Genomic DNA, 27,493 nt, shown 5'->3' with positions numbered 1-27,493 from the left:
AAGGGTGCACCCAGGCATTAAAAGCAGAAGTTTCCACGACCCATCGCTTGCAGGACCAATTAAGAAGAGGTGTCAGGCACTTGTAACAGTGAAGGAGACAGGGTCATGGTGGGCTTCTGGTAATGTAACTCTGTGATTTAGGAAAGCGTTTTCCTTTAGCCAGCCATGCATTTAGGGCTGACATTCTTTCCCAAATTTCCTGTCATTTGGAGAACTTTCAGGATGGTTGTCAGCAGGTCAGCAGGTTGCCTGCCTTCCTGATTGTTTGTTTTCTAATGAAAACCCTACATAGTAAGTATTCTCAGATCACTGAATGCACTTATCTAAAATAACAGCACGTTCAGTTTTATTTGACTCACACTGGGATTATATTTACAACCAACTTCCTGTTTTCGACATTTATAATTAAATCTTTATTAATAACTATAAAAGCAGTAAATAAGTTTCTCCAGAATGTTTTAGTTGTTTCCTTATTTCATCTCCCTCCTCACTTCACCCCAACACCCCCCAAAAAGAAGAATTTAGAACTTTCAGTTCCAGGCCATCATTTGATTTTAAAATATCTTATGTCTCTTTGTTTTAAATCATCCACAATGCCTGCCTACCCACACTCAGCCACATCACCACCTTCACTGTCCCTGTGACGCAGAGATCATCGCACTCTATACTCGCGTGCCCTGTTGGCCCATTTACTCACCCCGCTGTGCTTCTCATGTCAGCATCCTTTGGTTGGAGGACTTCCCACAGGAGTTCCTTCAGGGAGGCCACATGGACCGACACACAGGTCATATCAATCTTGGCTGGAAGGGTGAAGAAGCAGTGGTTTTTGTGTCTCTGGTGGGAGGGGCAGGAGACTCTTTTCTCCTGCTCTTGGGGACCAAGAGCCATCAGCCCAACAGGATGTCTGCTCTCAGGCCTCTGGAAGGTCTGCAGAGCGTCAGGTCCCTGGAACATTATACTGGGCAGTGTCAGGCTTTTTCGTGAGTACTCGTGTGGACAAGCACACAGCTGCAGTTCACACCAGGCCCCCGGCAGGGCCGTCTGGATCGTCTGCAGGTCCTGGGCACCAGGGGGAAGCCCTGCTGTTGCCCCAGAATTTACTCCAGAGTAGGCGTTGGGAGGAAGAGGAAAACATACCAGATTCAAGCCCTTATGTGGTGGCATTTCCAAAAGCCTGGACTGGGAAATAGAAACAATCGGCATTCTTGGTGGAAATAAATGTGCTTGTGGCCTGCCTTCTTGAATAGGTTAACATGGGTGCTGCTGGGTCATAGGGCAGCATAGAGTGAGGCAGAATTCCCTAGAGCAACACCCCCTCCCCCCGACTTTCCCGCCTCATCAGGAAGTACTCCTGGGGAACCAAGGTCTTGAAGGATGGGCTCAGCTTTCACCTGGAAATCCCACCCAATACTAATTTAGAATTGCCCTGGGAGTTGAAGCTGCTAGTGGTTTGGCTGCCCCACTGGCTGTAGGCCTTTCTCCTAGGAGAGAAATCACTGCTCTTTCTTACTGCGGTTTTCTGCATTTAGCCTCAACCTGGCTCCCTGAGGAAGGGCCTAGAATGGAAAGGTGAGGAGGGCCCTTCACAGGTGACCACAGTCTCATCTGGTGTGGAGCCATAATTCTTTAATAAGGCTCTTTTCCTTAAATTTATAAATATTATCAACATTCACCATAAAAAACTGGAATCTACAAAAAAGTATAATAAAAAAATTAAAATCATCTGTTGTTCAGCTACCCGAAATAAATGCTGAAATGTTTAAAATTTTCTTTCCTGTGAAATTTATCGAAAACTGGGAGTCAGTGTAGCGTGGGTTCTGGGTCTCTCAGGCACCACTTTACTAGCATTTGAATTCTGTCTCTTCAGCTAAACTGTGTGGCCTTAAACCTACTGATTGTAACTTGTCTTTATGTAGCCAATGGGAATAAATATATTGATACTTTGTAATAATGTCCTAGGGCCACCGTAACAAAGTACCACAAAGTACCATAAAAAGAGTGGCTTAAAACAAGAGAAATTTATCATCTCACAGTTCTGGATGCCAGAAGCCTCAAATCCAGGTGATGTCAGGGCCATGCTCCCTCTGAAGGTTCTAGGGAGGATGATTCCTTGCTCTCCCAGCTTCTGGTGGTTGCTAGAAATCCTTGATGTTCCTTGGCTTATAGACACATCACTCCAATCTCTGTCTTCACATAGGCTTTTCCCCTATATGTCTGTGTCCAAATTTTCTTCCCCTTACAAAGACGCCAGTCATTAGATTGGGGGACCTCCCTAATCCAGTATGACCTCATCCTAACTGGATCACATCTGCAAAGACCCTCTATCCAAATAAGATTACAGTCAGTTTCCAGGTGGACATGAATTTTGGAGGGCATTATTCAACTCAGTACATACATCCCTCAGAGTTGTGGCAAGGAATAAATGAGATAATGGTTCTAAAGCACTTAGCACTGCATGGCAGGGCACACAGTAGGACCACTATATATAAATAGAGAGAGAGAGAGAGAGAGAGAGAGAGAGAGAGAGAGAGAGAGAGCGAGCTACCATATGGTGTGTGTATGTGTGTGTGCAATGTATAGGAAGATACCATGTACTGTCTGTGTATTTGTATGTACCTAGAACACATATGTATGAAATCTATAGGGAGCTACCATGTATTGTATACTATAAATTAGTGTTGTGTGACATAAAGTCTCTATCCTACTTGTAAAAATAACTAGTATTTTTTCTTTATACCATAAAATATCAAAAACATGATTTTCAATAGCTGTTTTCCATGACATGGATGCATGATTGTTTAAGTTACACTCACCTACTTTCTGATGGCTAACATGTTCTGAATCTTCACAGGTATTGATACTCCTGTAATGAACCTCCTATGCAAAGCCTCACCAGCCTCACTTGGTGGTGCATTTCTGCCCTTGGCCCTCCCAAGAAGGGCAGCAGCAACTAATGTGATTCTGTGCCTTGTTAGGCCTCCAATTCAGTTTGTTTCCTTCCTATGTAATGTCTGCTTCACCTGAAGGTCTCACACCACTTCTCCAGAGTAGGTTAACAATTTTCCCCTAGGATGGCTGGCTACAACACATGGACCTGCCAATTGGCATATGATGGTTCCTGAAAATGAGGTTGCATGAATCTTTCCCAATTGTTGGATTACTGAAAGAAGTCAATTTGACTTATATAAATGGAACCCTTTTTCTAAAATAAGACACAGGAATTTAGTAAATCTAATCATGGCTAGTTATAACTTACCAATAACCTCAAACAGGATGATTAAAAGAAAAACAAATCCTAGTTATTTGCTAAGAACTTATTAAATTTAACTGTTAAAGGCACATCTGCATTTAGCCTCTCAAGTTAAATGCATACTTCATCCTGAATAGTTTTCCTTGATCGTAAGTTGGGGCTAATTTACTCTGAGTAGAGGTGATTCAGGCTCAGATGTTGGGCTGTGGTGTTATCAACACCCCTGGGTTTCTGGGCAGAGGCAAAGAGAAAGCCCTGCAGGAAACCTACTTGAATGGGAGAAGATATTTGCAAATGACATATCCAATAAGGGGTTAATATCCAAAATATATAAAGAACTTATACAACTCAATATCAAAAAACCAAACAATCCCATTTAAAAATGGGCAGAGAAACTGAACAGACATTTTTCTAAGGAAGACATAAAGACAGCCAACAAAAAGATGAAAAGATACTCAACACTACTAATCATGAGGGAAATGCAAACCCAAACCACAAAGAGATATCACCTCACACCTGTCAGAATGGCTATTATCAAAAAGACAACAATTAGCAAGTGTTGGTGATAATGTGCAGAAAAAGGAACCCTCCTTTGCCGTTGGTGGGAATGTAAATTGGTGCAACCACTACGGAGAACAGTATGGAGATTCCTAAAAAACCCCCAGAGTTATCATATGAGCCAACATTTCCACTTCTTGGTATTTATCTGAAGAACATGAAAACACTAATTCAAAAAGATATTTGCACTCCGATGTTCACTGCAGCTCTATTTACAATAGCCATAACATGGAAGCAACCTAAGTGTCCATCAACAGATGAATGGATAAAGAAGATGTGGTACACATATACACTGAAACATTACTCAGCCATAAAAAAGAATGAAATTGTGCCATTTGTGACAATATGGATGGATCTAGAGGGTATTATCGTAAGTGAAATAAGTCAGACAGAGAACCATACCATCTGATCTAATTTATATGTGAAATCTAAGAAACAAAACAAATGAACAAACAAAACAAAGCAGAAACAGATTTATAGATACAGAGAACAAACTGATGGTCATCAGAAAAGAGGGAAGTAGGGTGTTGGATGAAAAAGGTAAAGCAAACTAAGATATATAAACCTCTAGTTATAAAATAAAGCAGTCACAGGGATCTAATACACAGCATAGAGAATATAGTAAATAATACTATAATAACTTTCTGTGCTGACATATGGTTATTAGACTTATTGTGGTGATCAATTTGTAATGTATATAAATGTCGAATCACTAAGTTGTATACCTGAAACTAACATAATATAATATAATATAATATAATACAATACAATATTGTATGTCACCTATACTTCAGTTAAAAAAGAAAGAGAGCCCTTGAAGCTCCTTGGGACTTGTACTGCACCTGGGCTCCATCCCAGTCCCCATGAGTTTGCCAGGAAGAGGCAGGGGCCTCCAGGAATACATGCCCTCAGCCTTTGTGCTCTTGGGTGGTGGCCAGAAAGGATAAATCTTCTGAAGAGGCATTTTTCCTACACTTTGCTACAGTTGCTTTGCCATTCTCAATAGAATAGCTATCTGAATACAAACCACACTTTTATTAGTTTTCTATTGCCATGCAACAAATTACCATACATTTGACAGTTTAAAAAAAAACTTACAGAACTTCTGGAATGACTAAGGAGCTCCATGGACCCTCTTTCCAACAAAACAACAATTTAACTGGTGAAATTATTAAAACCCCAAACCCAATGATTTAAAGTCTCTGGAAATTGTCCTAAGGCCATACAACAAATGGTGAAACATTCATTTAAGAAAATCTACTAAATCTCATAAAGAACAGTGAGAGTCATGGAATTTGAACCACAACTTGCTATATTAACCCTCCTCCCCCAACAGCTCCATGTGATTGAAGCTCTGCCCTGGGTATATGCAGCCAAGAGTTCAGGGGTTCTCTCTCTCCCAATCTACAGTTACTATAGGCCCATCTTGGGATAAGCAGATTGTGGTGTTTCTCATCCCCCACTTCTGTGTTGCAGAAGCACTACAGAGACAAAAAGGCTGGCAGGCACAGACAAGAAGACCAGGTCTCTCTTTCCCCACACAGCCCGGCTCATAGGGTGAACATTATATCCCCTGTGTGTCAGGCTGGGTATACAGGGGCCCCAATCACCCCCTGCCATGCTGGAAGAAGCAAGCAGAGAAGACCAAGGGCTGCTACCCAACCCCCAACCCCCCCAGAATCCATCTGTAAAGTAGAGGTGTCACTACCAGAGAAGCAGGGTCTGGCCTCCCAGCTCTAGTGCAGGGGTCTTGTCCAGTGGATAGGAAGGCCATAAGATAGTTCTGTGTCTCTAGTGGAAAGGACTGTCTATTTGGTACAGAAAGTGGAGAATCTATGCCTGAAGGTGTTGGGGGAAATGAGTCATATCTTGGTGAAAAGAAGTTAAGAGAAGGCTATTTCCAAGATATAGCAAAATAAGCAGAAGAGCAGAGAAATGTGGGACACCATTAGACATATCAATATGCAAGTAAAGAGAATACCAGAAGAGAGGAGAGAGAGAGAAAAAGGAACAGGAAGAAAATTGAAGAATTATGGCCGAGGACTTCCCAAATTTGATTTAAAACATTTTTTTCTATGTATCCAAGGAGCTCAATAAAATCCAGGTAAGATAAACACAAAAACATGAATACTTAGACACACAAATCAAGGTCAAAATGTTAAAGATGGGGAGAAAATCTTGAAAGCAGCAAGAGAAAAACGACGCATAATGTACAAGGGAACACGAATACAATGAATACCTGACTTCTCAACAGAAGCAATGGTGGCTAGAAAGCAGTGGGATAACATGCTCAAAATGCCAAAGAAAACCCCCCAAACTATCAAACCAGAATATCATATATAGCAGAAACTATTCGCCAAAAATGAGGAAGAAATTAAGACATTACTAGATAAGCAGAAACAGAAAATTTGTTGTTTCAAGATCTACCTTATAAGAAATATTAAAGGAAGTTCTTTAGGCTGAAAGTAAAAGGTACTAGACAATAGTTCAAATCCACATGAAAAAACAAAGTGTGCCAGTAGCGGTAAATATGCAGGTAGTTATAAAAGAGATAAAATTTTCTATTTGTCTTCACTTTCCTCTTAACTGATTTGGAAAATAATTGTATAAACTGCTATATATAATATATATATACAATTTGTATTATATATTTATATATATAATTTGTATTGTTGGACCTATAGCATATAAAATGTAATATATTTGAAAATAAAAGCAAAAAGCTGTGGTTGAACCAACACTAAAAATATATACTAGCTCATGTTTTCCTCTAAGCTTTCAAAAAAGATACAAAATTACATAAAGTAATAATTATAGCAATGGATTATTGAGTTTGTAACATATATAGACATAATATGTAGAGTAATAATAACACAAAAAAAGGTTATAGGGACTATATATATGTCACTGAAATTGTTAGTGTCAATCTGAAGTAGATTCTGATACATTAAGATGTATATTGTAAACCCTAGAGCAATCACTAAGGAAATAACTTTTAAAATGGTAAAAAAATCATTACATCATTAAAAGAATTAAAACTTTACACTAGAAAATATTCACTAAATACAAAATAAGTAAAGGAGGATGAAAGGAACAAAGAAGTATGAGACAGGAAACAAAAAGTAAAATTGCAGATGAATTAAACAATTAATCAAAGGCAGAGATTGTCCAGGTGGGTAAAATTTAAAAAGATCAAATTATATGCTGTTTGTAGGAGACACACTTTAGATTCAGAAGTTCAAATAGGCTGAAAGTAAAAGAATGAAAACATACATACCTTAAAAACAGTAACCAGCAGAAAGTGGAATGGCTATGATGACATCCCCCAAATAAACGTTAAAATAAAAAAAGTCACTAAGATAAAGTGGGGTCATTATATAACAATAAAAGGGTCAATCCATCAGGAAGATATAACAATTAAAAACATACATACATATAACAACAAAACACATCCAAAATACATGAAGCAAAAGCTGACATAACTCAAGGAAGAAATAGAGAGTTTGACAATAAAAGATGGAGACTTTAATTCACTAAAGACCTCATATTATGATTCCATTTATATGAAATGTCCAGAACAGACAAATTCATAGAGCTAGAAACTAGATTAGTGGTTACTTAGGGCTGGGCAGGAGTTGGGGGAAAAATACGGAGTGATAGCTAATGGGAATGGGAGTTCTTTCAGGAGGGATCAAAATGTTCTAGAATTGGTGTTGCTGACTGCGTAACGCTGTAAATATATTAAAATACAGTGAATTATACACCTTTATGGATGAATTGTATGTATGTGAAATGATTATAGTAAAGCTGTTTTGAAAACCAACTCTTATTATCTCACTGTACCCATGAGTCAGGAGTCAGGGCATGGCTTGGCTGAGTTTTCTGCTCAGGGTCTCATAGGGCTGCGATCAGGAAGTAGTCAGGCTGCATTTTCCTCTGAAGTTTGTGGTGCCCCCCAGAGCTCCTATGGTTGTTTGCATAATTTAGTTGCTCCTGGCTCAGTTTCTAAAGACCTGAGTTTCCGACCTATCCTTAGGCAGTTCACAAGATGGCAGTTTGCTTCTTCAAGGACAGCACGGGTCTGTTTCTTACATACGAAGCACAACAGAGACACAAAGTATTGTAACCTACTCACAGCAGCTACATCTCCATCCCCTCTGCCGTGTTCTCCTGATTGGAAGCAGGCTCTAGGTCCCACCCACAGCAAGCGGGGGGAGCTCACACTGGACACACGGGGGTGGGGAGTTCATGGCGCTCTCTCAGAATTCCCCCTATCTCACCCATCTCCCTTTTCTCCCCTCACAGATTCCGTTCTCAAGAGATATTTCTTTCCCTGAACTGAGCAATTTATTTTTAAACTGGATTTTCTGCCAGAAACTTCTCTCCCTTTCCTCTTTACATTTTCTTTCTACACTTTAACCCCTTCAAATTAAGGGAGACTTGTTTTAAGAGCCACCGCACAACCCTTCCCTAAGAGCTAATTGAGGATTTAGAGAATCTTAAGTATTTGGGAGGAAGGTAAACTGCTGAGAGGACAGGGCATTTAAAATTTTAATAGGTTGAGGAAAATAAGATGCCCTCAAAGCATTTCTCATTGTGCTCCAGTAAAAATCTCCCCATTGCCTTTTAAAGGCTCCTTGTAATTAATTTGGAAAAGTTTTGATGTAAGTTGTTTCATGTTTACAGAGACCTTAAATGATTGTGTTAGTTTCAGGAGAATCACTGAAAACATCTATTCTGTGCCCTTTCTCACACTAAACACAAACCAAAAACTTGCTTCATCTTAACCTTCAGTTCATAACACCCTCCACACACACCTTCCATATATACCCTCTACATTTACTCTCTACATACACACTCTGCATATCCCAAACCCACCCTCTACAATCAGTTTTCCTCCCAGGAGATACACCCGATTCAGAGAATGAATTTACGCAATTCATAGTTTTTGTTTTTGTTTTTTAACATCTTTATTGGAGTATAATTGCTTTACAATGGTGTGTTAGTTTCTGCTTGATAACAAAGCGAATCAGTTATACATATACATATGTCCCCATATCTCTTCCCTCTTGCATCTCTCTCCCTCCCACCCTCCCTATCCCACCCCTCTAGACAGAGCTGATCTCCCTGTGCTATGCAGCTGCTTCCCACTAGCTATCTGTTTTACGTTTGGCAGTGTATATATGTCCATGCCACTCTCTCACTTTGTCCCAGCTTACCCTTCCCCCTCCACAGTTTTAGGAGTCCGCAGCTGCTATGGGCTCAAGCTCTGCATATTCGATCAGCATTTGTTGGCAATAAGAACAAAAGTAAATTCCCCTCTGAAACTCTTGTCGGAGCACCTCCTGCTTGACAGGAAGTAGACCCAGGGCCAGTGAAGGCTGCTGCCCTCGGAGGGATGCTGGCACAGGCAGTTCCTCTTGTTTCTGGAGATTGTCTGGCCTACGTTTGCACTGTCCCCAGCGGGGTCTTTCCTCCTTGGTGAGAGAAGTCTCTGGGAAAAGAGTTGGGGTTGATCTCAGATGTCTCCAGGAATGATACTCTTGCTTGGATGCCATAGCCCTTTGGCAGAATGGCCCTGTAGGGTGCGAGAGACATCTGGGCAGCAGGTGGGGTTCATACTGCTTGTGAGTTTCTGCTGAAGGAGTAACTCCTTCTGGTCGCCAGCACTATTCACCTGCCTCTTCAAGGAAAAAAATGCTGATCTGCCAGGTGCAGGAGAAATGGGGGAGGAAGCCAGCATGGGTAGTCCATGTGCCCGGACATCCGTGTTGGACAGATAAGGGGTTATGAAGATGGAATTCGCTAAATAAACAATCTGTTTTTCATAGAAATGACATGAGATGGGGATTGAGCTAGTTAGTTCCCAGCAAAAGAATGAGGATATTAGATTTGGGATACAGACAGAGGAAGGGCTAGAGGATATTTATAGCTGCTAAGAATGAATCCCTTACCTGAGTCACCAAAGTTACCTTTCTATGCCTACCTCAAAGGATGCTCCAGGGACAGACTACCCCTCCCATAGAACACATGGCTCAACTGTCCCAGTCAAATCCCATCGAAAATGTTTCTGAAACGTGTTTTGCCAAAGGCAGCTTGAGGTTATTTAAGTGTTTTAAAGGATTCTATTAACGAAGATGCTATTGACCTTGACAAGGATTGGCTTAAACCTGAAATAAAAATAAAAACTGAGTTGACGGAGCTCTGAACACGGTTTTCTCCACTGTTTGAAGGAGGCTGTTGGTGCTTTGGGTCAGGAAAGGGTGGGGAGGATGCTACTGGTGCCATTTACCCAGGAACCAGTGGAGGAGAGTCACGAGACCACTGGACTTGGGGTCCAGGGGCCTGACCCGGAGCTCATGTGGCATTGCCATTTATTGGCTCTGTGTCCTTGGGAAAGAACCGCGCCCGCTACGGTTTGAGTTCTCCAATGAATGAGACAATCTGTGTGAACGTTCTTTGTAAACTTAAATACGTGTGGGTCCTCAAGCTCAAAAACCTGCAGAGCACCCCCCAAACAACCCATTAGCTCTGGAAGGAATCTGCAAGGGCACCTAGGTGTGGTGTGTTAACGGGGCAGGAAAATGCATCACCTGGAGAGGGTTTTCTGAAATGCCAGCCTGCTGCTCCACAGGTCATGATGCAGCTGTGATGCCCCAGGATGCACCCCAAGTGGCCCTGACCTCATCTGACCACGGACAGGGTGAATGACCAGAGAGGTTGCCCAACTTTCCAAGCTGGTTAGTGGCAGCTGGTTGGCGGCAGAGCTGGCTGGTGACTGGCTGGAGCTGCTCATCCTTCCATGGTCACCCTTCTACTTCTTGCTTCCTGAACCAAATGGAAGCCAGCACACCCACCAAGTAACCAATGTCAGCCTTTTAAATGGTTTCACCAGGCTATCAGTGTTTGTGACACACCTCTGAGGGATCTGTGCAAAACCAGTGTTGGTGGCAGCGAAAGCCAGCCCAAAGCACAGGCTCTGAGTCACCTTTTGGCTCTGCAGCTCCTACAGCCTGTCCTGGGTAATTGACTTACCTGCTGTGACCCTCTCCAGAGAAAGCATGTGCTGTGCTGATTCCTGGGCTTTTTTTTTTTGCGGTACGCGGGCCTCTCACTGTTGTGGCCTCTTCTGTCACGGAGCACAGGCTTCGCGACGCGCAGGCTCAGCATCCATGGCTCACGGGCCCAGCCGCTCCGCGGCATGTGGGATCTTCCTGGACCGGGGCACGAACCCGTGTCCCCTGCATCGGCAGGCGGACTCTCAACCACTGCGCCATCAGGGAAGCCTCATCCTGGGCTTTTTGATAGTCTTTTTTTTCATGGTGAATTGGTCAAGTGGCTTCTGGTTATGACTGGCTTTCCATGCAGCCTATTTGCAGAGCAGTGTGAGTGGCCCACGTGGACAGTAATCAGGGGAGCTCCCAGTGGGCACTTTAGTCTCAGGAGCATTTTGGAAGTGGACGTTGGCCTTTCAGAGACTGACTGATTCTGGATCCTGCAAGGCTCACCTACTCTTCAAAGGCACTGGAGCAGCAGTACCTCCAGGTCTGATTGGTCTGATTGTCACATGGACCTGTAACACCGTGCAGTCCAAGGGTGGCTTTCTAGACCACCCACCAGCTTCCCCCAGCGCTGGAGCCAGCATCCCACCAGGTGACAAATCAGGACCCACATGATTAGCTCCTTAGGCTCAGTAAACAGAGCAGCAAGAAGAACACATACGAAGAGGCACAGCCTGGCCTTTGTTCATGATTAATGGAAATGTCCAGCTTCAGAGATCCGGGATTATGCTGATTATTATTCCTGAGGATGAAGAAATCTGTTCTCTGCAAACAACTGAGGAGAGAAAATTGGGAAGGAGTGAAATGTGTGAGGGAAAGTGAAAAAGCACATGCCCACCTTGAAGCTCTGTGTTAGGAGGAGAGAACCAGTAGTGCATTTTAAAAACACCTGGAAACAGGCAAAGGAAAGCTAGCTGAATGGACCAGAATCCTGTTGGTGAAGTGGCCTTTCTCATCCTTTGTGCTCTGAAGCTGGGGTGACTCCACTGAGGGTGAAGGTAACTGTGCAAACAGGCCAAAGGAGTGAAATTCAAAACTGATCCAGTCCCCACGTTTGGCAGCTCTGGTCACCAGTGAGCGATGCTGTGTGGATGGCACCTCCAGACCAGGGATCCCACACTTCCTAACATTCTGAAATCTTGTCACCACACCGCAATATATCTATGTTTATAATCCAATGAGGAAGAACACACAAAATGACAAAAAAGAAAAAGGAAGAAACTCTTTCTGCACTGAATTTTTTTTTTTTTTTTTTTTTTTTTTTTTTTTTTTTTTTTTTTTTGCGGTATGCGGGCCTCTCACTGTTGTGGCCTCTCCCATTGCGGAGCACAGGCTCCGGACGCGCAGGCCCAGCGGCCATGGCTCACGGGCTTAGTCGCTCCGCGGCATGTGGGATCTTCCCGGACCAGGGCACGAACCCGTGTCTCCTGCATCGGCAGGCGGATTCTCAACCGCTGCGCCACCAGGGAAGCCCCTGCACTGAATTTTAATAACTAGTGTCTTGTCAGGACAAGTAAAAGTTGAACTTAAGAATCAAGGAAAAGAAAAAGATGGGAAACTACAAGGATGAAAAAGGGTTGGAAAATTAGAGAAAATTAGCGACATGAAATGAATGCCCACAGAAGAAAGAATGAAAGACGGGAAAAGCAAAAGAAAATGGAAAGGGACTGAGAGACTGGAGATCCTTTTAGCATGACTAAAAATTGAAAAAAAATAGCTCTTTTTATACCTTTATTTGGGAGATTATCTGGACTTCCAGATTTGAAGAATTTATGACCTTGAAGTATCACGTGTACATACAAAAAAATCAAATGAGCCATATCTAACCATGTTCAATTGAAATCAAATATTAGTTTTCAGTTCTTCTACTGGGACAAATAAAGCTGGAGATTCTCAGAGTGTTTGACTTTATGATTTTAGGTATAAGAATGAAAAAAACCTATGTTATTATGTTTAGTAGATTGGATTCAAGTGAAACAACTGATGTGAAGACTGAGGTTTTCATTCGTTTTTCAGTTTTCCCAGGTGGCAAAACATATGTGAGACTGATAAAAAGGAGAAACAAAGGTGGTCCAGTCAATGAGCCCCAAAGTCTCTGAAGATGAAAACAAGCTTTTTGCTTTTTCATGTGTGATAAACCTGCAGAGCTTGTGCCTGTGAACTTTCTAACCCGTGAAACTGCAAGCAAACCTCAAAGATCAAGGCTCATTTTTGCCACAAAAATGTCATTACAGCCTCACAGCTGAGGTTCATTTGTTCCACTGCAACACTGGAGAAAGGAGGGGGTCTGGTCGTGCACAAGGGGCCGATCTGTTCCAGAGGTTTCTAGTGCTTGCATTATACAATATCTCTGGGCTGCCCCTGACCCCACCTTTCTGGGTGTTATGGGCTGAATTGTGTCTCCCCCCACCTCAAAAATTCATAAGCTGAAATTCTAATCTCCAGCACTTCAGAATGTGACATTATTTGGAGATAGGGTCTTTGCAGCAGTAATCAAGTTAAAACGAGGTCATTAGGGTGAGCCCTAATCCAGTATGACTGGTGTCCTTATAGAAAAGGGAAATTTGGACACAGAGGCATGCACACAGGGGACCCATGTGACGTAAAGACAGCCCCCTTCCAGCCAAGAAGAGAGGCCTGGGACAGATTTTCTCCCACAGCCTCAGAAAGAACCAGCCCTCCTGATACCTTCCTCTCAGGCTTTCCAGCCTTCAGAACTGTGAGATGATGATTTTCTGTTGTCTAAGCTGCTTGTGTGGTGCTTTGTTACAGCAGCCGTAGCAAACGCGTACACTGGGCCTACACATTTGGGGTCAGAGAGGATCTGTGGTAAAGGCCATGTAATTTTAGAGCCCAGGGCTCTGTTTTCCTACATCCCACATCCCTCTTCCTCCTGCTTGTGTGTGAATCACTTTGGGAGATTTGCAAGTGTATAGACTCCCAGGCCCTCTCCATGCCCACTAATTTGGGGTCTCTTGGGTGGTCCCCCAAATCTCACGGGGATGCTTTTGCAATGTCAGTTTTATTCAGTACTTCTGGGTGGGCCTGGAGGATCTGAGGCCACCTTTCATGGTCACTTTGGGGGAATTAAATGCCTTTAACTTTGCTACTCAAAGTATGGTCTACAGACTGCCTGCACAGACACTGCGTGAGAGCTTTGCTGCAGAACCTCAGGGCCCACGCTGACTGGCTGAATGAGACTCTGCCTGGGTGTTTCACTGCATTGTTCTTAGACCACACAGGGACTAAGTTTCTAAAAGCAACCATCAACTAGGAAGCCAATGTAAAAAGAACTTTTTGTTCTAATGAAGCAACTGGATTTCAGGGAATCTCTAGATTTTGCTTCTTAGAGATCATCATCATGTCATCATCTTCTGATCCATACAAAGAAACATTGCAGTAGAGTAAATCTTACAGTTGGCATGAGGGGGTGTATCTGGTAAGAATTTTCTGGGAATTTATGCATTCTCATTGGGATTCCCCTTTTGTTAGTGGTAGAAGTTCTAAATCCTCCATGTGTGCGTGTGCGTGTGCACGCGCGTGTGTGTGTGTGTTTAAGATTAAAGTAAAAACACTGTTCAAAAACATGGTCAATTTGAAACTTAGAAAAGATATTTCTCTTACTGCCGAAGTAGTCAGATACCCCACCTTTGCCATCCCAAGGCCTGGCTACCTTTGACACTTTCAGAATTAATCCACTGAGTCTCTCCCTTCACCAGACACCATCAGCCAGTTTCCTGTCTTGAGTCTTTGTTCTTTTTGGAGGCAAAGAGATTTGGAAATCTCTGGAAATTTCTTCAATACAATCTGTCATCATTAGAAGGTAGACTTAAAATCAGCATGGAGCTCATTACAGACCCCACCCAGGTGAAGATGACTGAGATTCCCAAGAGCAGGGCAGGGTCACCTAGAAGGGGAACCTCTAGCAGGAGCTGAGGGTGTCAAGTTCAGCCCCACCCACTCCTTAACCTGGAGTCCTGGAGGGGCTATTCCAAAATGTGATTATTCTCCTCCAATTCAGGGAGGAGTGGCCCTCCTCTCAGCAGTGCCTTCTAGTCAGAGCAGTCTGTTCATCAGTTTACACCCTGAGCTCTTGTGTACAAGGTATCCTGGGTTTATCCTGGGTATCTAGTTTACACCCAGGATATTCACTGGGCCCTTATTCTTCCTTTCTTCACTCAGGACTTTGGCAGATCCTTAGCCCTTCCCAGACCCTGGCTTCCTGGTCAATGACGCACCAATGACCACACCTATGATGGGGTTTACAGTCTGTGGAACAATTCAGATGAAAATGTCTGTATTTTACGAAACACATCAAAACTTTATTCTAGAAGGGCCTTGGAATTTCCCAGGAATCCAAACAGACTCCAGGAAATCTGCTAGCTTTGGATGGCCAGAACTATACAGGCTTCTTAGTAGCTTGAGAACAAAGAGACTGAGGTTGGTAGGGGGAGATATGTGAGAAATAACGTTTGGAATAAAAAATAATTTAAGCAACCATTTCTGAAAGGCTAATGGCCTCCGGAGACGGCCTTCTCTGCATACACACATTTGTTTTACTTGCCGATCTTGGCTCTGGGTGTCTTCTGTGAATCTCTTGAGTGTCAACCTTCTCAGTCATATAGTGGAGATATGAGTACCATTTGGATTTTACCAATAGGTGACACCATCATCACCACCCCCACCACCCCCACCACCATCATATCAATGTCTGAGGAGAGGCTTGGGCAAGGGCACCCCAAAAGCAGTTTGGAGTCCTGGTCATGCAAAGCAGCTCCTCAGTCAATGTTTGTGCAGCCAGTGTGGCTACAACCCTTCACTCATATGGCAAATGACATCCATACGAGGTTGAAGACAGCAAAACCCACAGTCAGCTCTTTTAGCGTCTTTAAAAGATGTTAATTGCAGTAAAATACAAATAATGTAAAATTTGTGATCTTAACCATTTAAAAATACACAGTTCAATAGGGTTAAGTACATTCACATAGTTTGCGCAACCATCACCACCGTCCAATAACCTTTTCATCTTCCCAAGCTAAAACTCCATCCCCTTTAAACAATAACTCCAAATTACCCCTTCTCCCCAACCCCTGGTACCCACTGTTCTACTTTCTGTCTCTATGAATTTGACTTTTCTAGGGACCTCATATAAGTGGAACCATACAGGATTTGTCCTTTTGTGACTGGCTATTTCACTTAGTGTAATGCCCTCAAGCTTCATCCATGTTGTAGCATGTGTCAGAATTTCCTTCCTTTTTTAAGGCTGAATGATATTCCATTGTATGCATCTCATCTGGTCAATGGACACCTTTTGGCTATTGTGAATAATGCTGCTATGAACATGGGTATACGAATATCTCTTCAAGACCTTGAATTCAATTTTGGGGGGTATATACTAACCATGTTTTATTAACAACACATTTCATTCTGAACTTCTATCAGAATGAGGGGAGACTGGGGGCTCTCAAGATGCTTCCAACCACCAGGGCTCTCAGTGGCTGGTACCAGATGACTAGTTGATTATCCTCCAAGTGAGTCAAGGGTCTCAGGCCCAGCCTCCACTCTGTTTTTTTCTGGATGAGCCGTTTTATTTCATAGGATACTTCAGTTTTCTCTTGTGAAGTGATGTGATTGGTTTGGTGATCACAGGGCTCATTGCACTGAAATCATGAGAAAGGAATTAATGCTACCATCAGTTGAACTTCCCAGAAGGCAGGACCTGAGGCTCAGGAGGCTGGCAGCAGCCAGAAGGAAGAGCATTGGTTCTTCCTCCCTTCTCTCCTGACCACCTGGCTGTTTTCCAGGTACAGGGGCCGCTCATACCTGGTTTGTGAATTGCTTAAGCTGTAGAGTCATTCCCAAGGCTCAGATGAAAGCATGGGGTCCACATGGTTCCGGGTAGCCCTGCATTCTTTCTCTTAAGGGGTGCTCAAATGGCCTTCATCAACTCACCTGCTCACGGCTGCTGCTCTTTTCAGTGGCTGTGACCAGATAGGAATGAGAATCCTTTACATTTACCTGTTTTTCAGTTCAATGTTTGGCCCCTGAAAGTCAACACCATTTCTTTGCTTTTGAAAGAAGGGAAATGAGGTATTTATTCTAAGATATAAGTGTTAGCACAGTTGGGCAGTGATCTCCAAAATTCCCTTCTTTGTGGTGTTATGGTGAGAAGCAGGATGGGAGTTTAAAGTTCAGGTTCATTGGACACTTCATTGGATGTGCCTCCAAACACACGCACGTGGGTCCAAAATAATATAAACCTCATAATATAAACCCTCTGCAGCTGCATAACTCAGCCAGAAAGCACATGAGAATGGGCTTTTCTGTGGGTTCTGGGACTTCACCCATCCCCATCTCACAGCAGCACTGCTGAGAAGAGCCTTTTCACAGGACTTGGCCATTTGAGATTCTGCTCCCACCTGGGACTGCAGGAAGACCTGAAAAGGAAAACTACAACAGGCATAAAGAAAAAAAATTCCAAAACCAGCAGAATTAAACTTTAAGATTTGGGTTGGCTTGGATTTGAGAGGAGGAACAAACTAGTAGTTGCCTCTCACTAGCAAAACAAAAGGCTCTAATTAAATTTTACCACCCAAAGTTGTAGGCATTGCATGATACTCTCAATGTTGATAGGATATGATTTGAAAGAGCCAGACTCCTCTTTCCATGTCAGTTCAAGTGACAAGTGCTTCTGAGATTCTTTGGGAGAGTTTACCCACTCTAAGCTCCAGTTTTCGATTTCCGGTGGAGAAACAACACTATACCTGAACAGCCTCAGGAGCTCCCTGAGCAGGACCTGGTAGCCATGTAGTTTGCTGCAGCTTCTTCTACTTCTCTTCCTCTTTCTTCTTTTAATAAATTCGTTATTTTATAACAGTGTTAGATTTACAGGAAAACTGCAAAGATAGTACAAAGAGTTGCTGTAACTCCCTCCACCAGTTTCCCCCATTGTTAAGATCTTACCTTACCTTGGTACATTTGTCACAACTAAAGCCCACAGTTTATTCCATTTCACCAGCTTTTCCAGTAAAATTCTCTTTGTGTCCCAGGATCCAGTCCAGGGCATCACATTGCTTTTACTAATCATGCCTCTCCAGCCTCCTTTGGTCAGTGATAAGTTTCTCAGTGTTTCCTCATTTCTGATGACTTTGACCATCTTGAGGAGGACTGGCCAGGTATCCTGTAAAATGTTCCCCAATCTGGGCTTGTCTGATTTCTTTTTCTTAGTTAGACTCAGGTTATGGGTTTGTAGAAATAGTACTACCGAGGTGAAGCACCTATTGAAGACATCTTATCAGGAGTACAGGAAATTTGCTCAATATCACAGGTACGAGTTAACCTTCCTCACTGGTTAAGATGGTGTCTGCCTGGTTTCTCCACTGTCAAGTTACGATTTTCCCTTATCCTATTTTATTCTTTGCAAGTCACTAAGTCTAGCCCATTCTCAAAGGGGGAGGGAGAGTGGAATTAAGCTTTACCTCCTGGAGGAAGTATTCCAGTGTTCTTTGGACTTCGTCACTGCAGCTACTTTTTAGACTTGCATTTCTGGCACAGTTCTGGAACATTTTCTACTCCTACAAGGACACATAACTGTGATTGGATAAGCTGTGACTCTGGGGTGGTGGGACCTCGGTCAGAGTCACAGACCTTAAGCATATTAAAAGCATACATATTACATTGTATGTTCCCTGGCCACAATGGAAGTAAGTTACAAATTAATAATAGAAGGGTAACCAGAAAATCCATAAATGTTCAGAAGTAGGCAATACATTTAAAAATAACCCACTGATCAAAAAAATTCAATGACTATTAGAAACTATTTTAGATGGAACATTAATAAAAATGTCATATCAAGACTTGTAGGATACAAATACAGCAGTGTTTAGAAGGAAAATTAAAGCCTTAAAAATATTTATTTATTTATATTTATTTATATTATATCATATTTTATATTTATATTATTTTATATTTATATTATATTTTTTATTTTATAAAAATATTTATCAAGAAAGAATAAAGACTGAAGTTCATTACTCATGTGAGCCTCTCAAAAAGTTAGAAAAAAATGCAAGTTTAACTTGATGGAAAGGAATAAAGATAAGAGCAGAACCAATGAAATGGAAACAAACTTGCAACACAGAAACTCAACAAAGGCAACAGCTGGTTCTTTGAAAAGACTAATAAAATTGATAGACCTCCAGAAAGACTGTAAGAGAATAAGAAGGGGAAGAAAGAGGAGAGTGAGGAGGAAGAAGAGAGAAGAGGAGAAATAACCAGTAATATGTTTTAAAAAGGACCATACAGAATTTGTCCATCAAAAGACAACAGTAAGAGCATAAGAAGGCAAGCTAGAAAATGGCAGAAGATATTTCTATTTATACAAATACTCAGTAAATGGCTCATATCATATGTAAGGAATTTCCACAAATCAATAAGGAGGAACAGTAATGAATAATAAACATATTGGAACCCTCGTACATGGCTGGTGGGAAGATACATTGACATAAGACTTTGGAAAATTGCTTGGCAACATCTGCTCAAGCTGAACATATGCCTACTAGATGACCTAGCAGTTCCACCCCTAGGAATATGCCCAACAGAAGTGTGTCCTGATGTTCCCCAGGAGACATGCCTGAGAGCGTGTGTGCAATCTATTTACAAAAGCCCCAACTTGGAACCCGCCCAATGCCAGCCTCCGGTGGGATGGTCACACCAGTGGTGGTCTTCTGCTGGAAAAGAACACCATTAATCTGGAGAATGAAGAGCCACATCTACACTCAGCAACACAGGTGAATCTCACCCATATAATGTGGAACAGAAGAAGCCCACGTGAAGACTCAAACAAGTCCACGTGGCATGGTTACAATTCCAAAATCTAAAAACCAGGCAAACATGTATGGGACTGGAAATCAGCATAGTGGTATTTGGGAGGCTAGTGATAGTGAAGGGGTCGCTAGGGGCCATTTGGAGGTGGTCATGCTTCATGTCATGATCCAGGTGCTGGTGACCCAAGGGCATTCGTCTTATGAGCATTTTCGGAGCTGGAGGCGTTTCTGTGTGCAACTACCATGTGCTTCTGGGAGCAGCCTGCCTCCTCCTGGGTAAGTGGTCCCCTGAGGCTCCCAATGTAGCATGTGAGAAGTTTTCATCTTTACAGTCTCATGGCTCTCTTCTTGCTTCTATTTCAAAACACAGCAGAAGTTAAAAGCTTTTAATAACAGGGCTGTCCCCCGGCCCCACACTGGCTCCCATCACTGCCATGAATGAGCTGTGTGACCCCACGCAGCTGCCGTCTCCCCTGTGAGCTGGGTGCAAAGCAAGATCAACAACTTCTGAGTTTGTCAGGAGGATTAAATGCTTCCTACCTAGCACAGAGGCTGGCAATGAGTAATAACCACAACTCAGTACAAATGAGCTTTATCATTAGAGCGAATTTTAAACCGTACTTGATTTTAAATACCAATGGATATTTCTTTCTGACTGCTCAAATCTTTAGCTCTCAACACTTTTTTTCCCCAATATTAAGAAACAGGTTTAACAACATTTAATATTGAATTATTTAAAAAACAAATACTTGTATCTCTACAGAACAAAACTCTTTTTTTCGAACTTAAGTAGTTACAAAAATAGAGTAAATGATAATGACAATAAGGTTTTTTTCATATTTCTTACAGATGAAAATGACATCTTCTACGATTCCTATAATTAGGGGCTCAATGTGCATTGGGAAGAAAAACAGTAGTAACAGCATAGAACTACAAAACCAATTGATGGATGGCATCTTAATAAGCCATCAAGGTCAAGTGTTCCTTTTAAACCTGTGTGTTTAAAAGCTCTTAAGTGCTCTCGAAATATCTTTCAAGGTGATTAGAGCAATCAGCCAGGACTGGGAATCACTGTTATGGTTTACTTCCACTTTTAAAAGAAAACTCAGCCACCAAAAACATGAACATCTACCCTCATATTAAAGGTGTTTAAGTAATGGCTGTTGGGCAGACCTGTTCATGATTTATTTCAGTGATTACCCTTTTTCCTTGAGTGGGCAGAGGTTCTTTGTGTTCCAGTGTAAGTCATCTCTTTTGGGAATCCCTTGCCTGAGTATAGAATATCTGAACCCTGTTTTGTCCTAGGAAAGCAGGGGCTGGTGGGGGAGGTGGGCGTGGTTTGCTCCTGCCAAGCACCAGAACAGCAAATGCACAGCTGACTCATGAGGCGGGTCAGCACTGAGGAAGTAAATGCAGAAATCCAGATGGGTGAGGAAGCCCATGGGGCCATGGGGCTTCAGGGTCTGCTGCGCTGCAATTCCAGGGGCTGAAGGTTGGGACAGAACAGGCCAGGACCCCGACTCCGCCGGTGAGAAGACGGGGGCTGAGGAAATCTCTTGTCATGCCGTCCCAGGCCTCATCATGGGGCTCTCCAGCAGGGAACTATACTTCTTATGGGGTGGCCCAGGGGCCTAGGAACACATGACAGGGCTCAGGCTGCGAGACCTTCTTGGGGTTCAGTCTGGGAATCAGCATTTTGTCACTTCTGCCACTTTCCACTGGTTAAAGCAGGTCCTGGACCCAGCACAGATTCAGGGGACAAGGTTAGCCAAGGACATGGATCCTAGGAGGGCTAGTCACTGGGGCTACCAGTCCACCGGGCCACCCTTACTCACATCTCTCTCCATCTTCACACTCCACAGAGTGGACACAGGGCAGGGAGTGGGCACTCTTTGGTGAGGGAGGGAAGGTGTGTACCAATAACCAATCCAACCTGCTTTTGCGTTTCAGTCCTAGGCTTTGCCTCCAAATCCATGAGGTTTCAAAGCCTTGTTTCCCAGTTTGTTGTTTGGAACTCAGGCCCCACCTTATTCAAGACATAGCTGTACCTGTGGCTAGTTTCCTAGGCTGGCCCAAAGAAACGGTCATTTTGCTGATAACCCCTGTGATTGTCATATCATTTCCGCTACATGGCATGATTTTAAAAATCTAGAGCTGGTCTGGAAGCTGGCTGTCCCTTATAACACTTCATAGGAGGAAGAGGGTTCTGTGGTTCCCTGGGCAGCCTGTGAACCTCCCTCTCCACATCTACCCAGAGGGGAAAGAAACAGAAAACACAGGCAAAGCACCCAGATCTCTCCGAGGCATTCTCTAGGGAAGGCTGCCAGGAGGAAGGTGGGGTGGAAACGGAGACCCTGGCCTCCCTGGAGGGTGTCATGATGAGTGTCAGCCCCGGGCCAACTGTCCTTCAGACTCTGGGGGTTTTATTGACCCTCCAGAGCCGATGGCGTTTGCATGATGGAATGGAGTTTGCATTATGCTGAGCTTTCCTTTCTTCTGATACCTAGAGATTGTGTTTAAAACTTGACATCACTATGAAATTGCCAACATAACCCATTTGGATGGAAGCAAGTTGTAAACTTGTGCTTGCTTTTCCTGCAGGCTGACCAAGAGGCCTGTCTTTGCCTCCAGGATCAAGGAATTTTGCCACTGAGCAGAAGAGGTGATAGGTTTCTCATTTGCTTTTTGCTCAGGAGACCAGAATTCAAATCCCACTCAGTTAGTGGGTGATGTGGCACTTCTTGTCCCATTGTTTTCTGGGTAGGTCAGTGGGCAACCTGGCAAGACACTTGATTGCAAGCCTGAGTCCTGGGGCTTGGGTGGATCCTGAGTGTAAAGAGCAGAAATTTGGCCCTTTCATTACGCTTTCTGCTGGCCCTACCCCCAGGCAGAGAGCTTGGGCTCTCCTGAACATCTGTCCCCTCCCTGACTGCGTGCAGGCCCTTGTCTGCCACCCTGGCAGGTGGACTGGACCCTGATGGAGACGTTGGTAGGAGGCTCATAGACTCAGGGGGCTTCTGGATTCATCCTGTTTCATCCACCTTTTCTGCCATGTTGGGCCAAGAGGCAGTGGAGTGACCCCTGACCAGCTCATGAGGCCCAAGAGGAAAGAGAAATATTTCTCTCATTTAAACCTCTGGTTTTCTTCATTTTTTTTTTTTTTTTTTCCCCCGGTGAGGGGAGGTAGAGGGAGTGAGTGACACGTGGGTTTCTGTCATTTACAGCCAAGCAGTACTAAATATTTCAACAGCCGACTTATCTGAACATGCGTTATAAAATTATATCATCTAAACACAGATTTTTCCCATTGTGGGGAATTGCTGGGACCATTCCACCTGTTCTCTTTTCCTCCCAAGGCTTGTTTATGGCCAGAATCTCTGCAAATGGGAAAAAGGAGAGGCAAATGGCACCCAGTGGTTGGGTTGGTTGAATTTTTACTGGAGTTGCTATTTGATTTCTCAATGAATGTTTAGGTAGAGGAAGATGTTGGCAAGAATTTGATTTCTGACTTGTCAACATGTCTGTCAACTCTAAACAGGTGTAAAAGATGTTTAAAAACCTCCCATTTCAAGCACACAAGTGTAGAGAGAATGGTATAAGGAAACCCCATGGACCGCAAACCCAGCTTCAACAATTATCAGCACTTTTCAATTTTATTTCATTTATAGGGTAGTTTTTTTAACTTGTTAGAAATGCAAACTATAGGCCCCATCCCAGGCCTAAGAGATCAGAAGCTCTGGTGGCCCAGCAATCTGTGCTGAGTAATCCCTCCAGGGGATCATGGTGCATGCCAAAGTTTGAGAACCCCTGCCTTTATTCCTCCAGGTTTGTTCTTTTTGTTGTTTTTGATGAGTTTATTAGAGCAAATAATGGACTGCATATTTTTTATTACTAGATCCTTCTGTGTCCATCTCTAAACCAAAAGGACATTTATTCTTTGATATAACAGATGTGATGTTATCACCTCTAACAAACCCAATTGTTGTTCATTAATATCATCTAATGCCCAGTGCATATTCAAACTTCTGATTATCTCTAAAATGCCTTGTTACATTTGGCTTTTAAAATCTGGATCCAGGACTTCCCTGGTGGCACAGTGGTTGAGAATCTGCCTGCCGATGCAGGGGACACGGGTTTGAGCCCTGGTCTGGGAAGATCCCACATGCTGCGGAGCAGCTGGGCCCGTGAGCCACAACTACTGAGCCTGTGCGTCTGGAGCCTGTGCTCTGCAACAAGAGAGGCCGCGATAGTGAGAGGCCCGTGCACTGCAATGAAGAGTGGCCCCCCACTTGCCACAACTAGAGAAAGCCCTCGCACAGAAGACCCAGCACAGACATAAATAAATAAATAAATTAATTAATTAATTTTAAAAAATAAATAAAAAAATAAAATAAAATCTGGATCCAAACAAGGGCTACACATTGCATTAGCCTGTTGGGTCCCTTGATTCTCTTGTAGTCTAAAAGCATCTCCCGCCTCTATTTATCTACTTATTTATTTCTGGAAACATGTCATTTTTCCTATAGAATGTCCCACATGTTCAGATTTTTGACTCTCCATGCTTCTGTGTCCACAGCTACGTGACAAACATTTCTATGAAAGCACAGCTGAGCGTTACAGCCTCTGAGCTGTAGCTAATGATGCCACCCTGCTCTCGGCCCCCCAGGTGACTCTTCTAGTTTCTAACGGTGCCATGGCCAGTATCATTTCTCCATGAGCGAAATACTAAGGTTGGATGGAGGTGGGGAATGGGCTGGAGACTGATACACCAGCAGGGGTGCCTGGCACATAGTAGGTGCTCAGTATTATTTGAACAAATAAGTGAAACAAAAGGACCTATTATCTGTGCCCTCAGCATCCCCAGGGGCGCCACTACGCCCCCTGCTGACTTAGGACATCAGACACTTTCTCCTGGACCCCCCTGCAAACATGACCAAGTCCGACACCTAGAGCCCCATCTAGGTAGAGACTCAGCTGGTGAAGCTCAGAGGAGAGGCTAATCTATTCTAGCTCTACTGTGTTCCTGCCAAGGCCTGCTTGATAAAAAATGAGTGAAACAACAGGAACTCTCATTCAAAGCTACTGCTGGTGGGAATGCAAAATGGAAGATGGGCTGGCCGTTTCTTTCGAAACTAAACTACTCTTACCGTGCTATCCAGCAATCGTGCTCCTTAGTATTTACCCAAAGTAGTTGAAAATGTATGCCCACACAACAATTTACACATGGATATTTATTGCAGATTTGTTCATAAATTCTATAACTTGGAAGCAACCAAGATGGTCTTCAGTAGGTGAATGGATAAATAAACTGTGATATATCCTGACAATGGGATATTAGTCAGTGCTAAAAAGAAATGAGCTATCAAGCCACAAAGAGACATGGAAGAACCTTAAATGTATGTTATTAAGTGAAAGAAGCCAATTTGAAAAGGCTACATACTGTATGATTCCAACTCTATGACATTCTGGAAAAGGCAAAACCATGGAGATGATAAAAGGTGAGGGAATGCCAGGGGTCAGGGGTGGGGCACAATGAATAGGTAGAGCACAGAGGATGTTTATGGCAGTGAAAAATGCTCTGTATGATACTATCGTGAATGAACATATATTATGCATTTGGCAAATCCCATACAATGTATAACACTAAGAGTGAACCATAATGTAAACTATGGATGATGCATTATGATGCATCAGTGTAGGTTCATACGTGGTAACAAATGTATCTCTCCGGTGGGGGATGTTGATACTAGGGAGTCTGTGCATGTGGGAGCAGGGGATATGTGAGAAATCTCTGTACCGTCCCTTCCCTTCAGTTTTGCTGTGAATCTGATCTAAAATAAAATCTATTATTTTTTAAAGGATTGAAAAAAATGCCTGGGAATGGGAAGTCCTTCACCTGCCCCAATTTCCTCTGACAGAAACAAGGGAGCAGTTAGGGGTGGTGATCGTCTGTAGCGATTCAGGGGCGAGGCTAGTCAGTGATATTTACCTGTACAACCCCTGAGGTGTTGCTCCTTTCTCTGGACACGTGGGTCTGTGAGGGTTCTCAGGGCTTTTTCTTTTTTCTTTATGCAGCATTTCGGAATTTGATGTTGATTTCACAACAGTGTCTTGTTTCTCAGGTTGCTGTGAACAGAAACAAAATAATAGGTATGAAAATGTCTTCAGATCTTCAGAAGAAAGCCATCCTATAAACCCAGGTTATTATTCCTAATAAAATGATTCAGGATATCCATCTTCTATTTGTCCACTTCATCAAATAACAGGTAATCTCCATTATTTCCCTCTCCAACTCCTACCCACACCTTTCTCCTCCCACCTCCTCTACAGAAAATAAATATCTGGTTTCGTTTAATTATGGGGTATAAAGTTTATATTTGTCTCAGAGATTTCCCTCTTTTAAAACAACTTTGTAGTTTTCCAGGTGGAAGTAAAGGAGGACTGGGACTAGCTACCTCACCTTTCCCTTTCCTTAAGATTTTAGCACCAGGCACTCTCAATTCTGTAATTGCACAACTTTCCGGTATCGGGTTTTTCAATACAATTGGAAGGTTTCCCAAGGAAACTGAACTAGGTCTTTTATCTAATCATTGCTGTTTAACAACTTTTAACTTATGGGGTTATTTCTCATACTTGGCTGGCTATGGGGTAATTTCTAGTATTTCAGGTTATATTTTGGGAGATGAATCACTGCAGCCTTGGAAAGTGTGGCCATGGATCTGGGGTCTGGTGTGGGGTCTTAGAGACACCGCCAGTGACTCGCTAAGTTGTTAAGTCCCGGGCTCTGTTCATGCTCACCTCCCTTGGCTCAATGCCTATGGGCTCTGGCAAAGCCGTGCTCTCTTTTCCTTCCAGAGGAGTAGCTAAGGGAGCTTTTAGCAAAGGGAGGAATCTTTTGAGTGTTACAATTTGCTGTAGAGTTTTCTTCCAAACTGAGAGGCAGACAGAGCCAGGGAGTGTGAGATGTGTTTTCTGGGCAGTCCAGTTTCCCTAGTAAAATGGGGATAAGAGCAGATTGCTTTTGAACTTTGTTGGTGAACTTGGCAAACATTAGGGGTGGGTGGAGTCTGAGGCCATCCCTGCAATATGGTTTCTCTGCCAGGAACTGGATGCTGAGAATGTGTGAGAGTGTCCCACAGTCTAGACTGTTACTCCAGCAGAGAGCAGGGTCACACTCTACAGCTGGGTTCTGTGCACCACTCCAGCGGAAGTGAGCTGTAGCTTCTGGGTCAGGCTGACATGCTCACAATGTACCCTCAGTTTTATCAACACCCCCCAACAGGAGCACTTCCACTTCCAGAAGTGTTTTGAATCTTAGTAAGCCACACACCTCCCATTTCCCCTGCATACTTATGACATCAGATAGGACCTTCTGAAAAATCGTTCTTTTGAAACAGTAGACTTTTTTTTTACAGTGTCTTTGTCATCAGTGTTCTGTTTCTCCTTTATTTATGTCAACCTAATAGCTCTTGCAAATATCTCTCAAGGATTCAAGGCCTCATGTTGGTTTGGTGACCTAAGGACTCCTCATAACTTCACATTCCCATTACCTCATTACTTTGTAAAGTAAAACAATGCTTTTACTTTGAAATGGAAATGTCTCTCCACTTGTAACACAGTAGCCTAAGAAAAACAAGCCCAGATCATCTTCTTAAGTATGGACATTCAACTGTCACAATGCTTTTTAGTGAAAAGGCTGTTATTTGTCCATCAAGTTACCTTTGAAACTTGGTCAGAATCAGTTGTTCATACAGTATGGCTGTGTTTCTGGACTCTCTATTCCATTAAATTTTAAAAAT

The sequence above is a fragment of the Kogia breviceps genome, chromosome 8 (genome assembly GCF_026419965.1).
Source record: "Kogia breviceps isolate mKogBre1 chromosome 8, mKogBre1 haplotype 1, whole genome shotgun sequence".
NCBI lineage: Eukaryota > Metazoa > Chordata > Mammalia > Artiodactyla > Physeteridae > Kogia > Kogia breviceps.
Note: the sequence above shows the minus strand (reverse complement) of the source record.